Genomic DNA, 1,137 nt, shown 5'->3' with positions numbered 1-1,137 from the left:
GCATGAAAAATAACAAATGAAGTCAGAAAGGGTTGAAAATTGATGATGCATTTTGAACACAAAAAAACTATGGAGTTCAAATAAGTTCAAAAAAATGAAATCCCTTTGTAACAGACAAGTTTCTGTATGAAACCCTCATACTTCGAAAGAGATTGTCCGTTTTGTACACGACGTGCATCCAGTTTTTGCCGTAACCCTCTCTACTTTCTTGCACATGCTATGTGGGTGAAATGATGATACCATGCCAACTTTCAAGCTTTTTAGAGTTCATTTCAAATGCTTTTCAATTTCATGGTCTCATAGCTCAAAATAATCAGTAAATGCATGAAAAATAACAAATGAAGTCAGAAAGGGTTGAAAATTGATGATGGCTTTGAATGGTGCATTTTGAACACACAGAAAATATGGAGTTCAAATACGTTCAAATAAATGAAATCCCATCGTAACAGACTGTAACACCCCTAGTGTCATGCTACAGTAACCCTCTGTGATTAAGCCTAATCTTTTGGCTAAAGAATGCTTAATCACATATGTTCAATATCTCTTTTCAACTCCCATCTGAATTCAAATTCTAATCATAAGTGAAACTTGAAGTTGCACAAAAGTTGCTGGAAAAATGTTCATCATTTAGCAAATATTCCAATGCAATTTGATGTAATTAAAAACAACATCACTCCTATGCTAAAATGGACACTAACATTTATGTGATGCCCGGGTAATTAAGCTACAGTGATCCTCTGCTAATGGTGCCACGTCACCTCGTTTATAGTTGCTAATCTCGAGTTAGTTCGAAACCGATTCAAATTCAAATTCAAAAATAGGCAAACAATAAAAGTTTTCAAATATTAAAACTAAAATGTTCGGAGTGAACCGAATAATGCATAGGTAATTATGGTGGAGAAACCACACCTTTATAAAATGTTTAAATAATCTAAAATGAATAAAACAGTAGCAAAACCGATATTTAAATGCTTTTATAAATAAATAAAATACTAAACTAAACTGTCTTGGGATAAAACCTTTTGTGGCAGTGGGTTTCATGGTATTACTAATTTAGGGATCATTTTAATATTAAGTAAAAAGTAAACTTAAAAGAAAAGAAAACACAAAAACAGAAAGGAAAACTAACAAAAAAAA

The sequence above is a fragment of the Triticum aestivum genome, chromosome 6B (genome assembly GCF_018294505.1).
Source record: "Triticum aestivum cultivar Chinese Spring chromosome 6B, IWGSC CS RefSeq v2.1, whole genome shotgun sequence".
Taxonomy (NCBI): Eukaryota; Viridiplantae; Streptophyta; class Magnoliopsida; order Poales; family Poaceae; genus Triticum; species Triticum aestivum.
Note: the sequence above shows the minus strand (reverse complement) of the source record.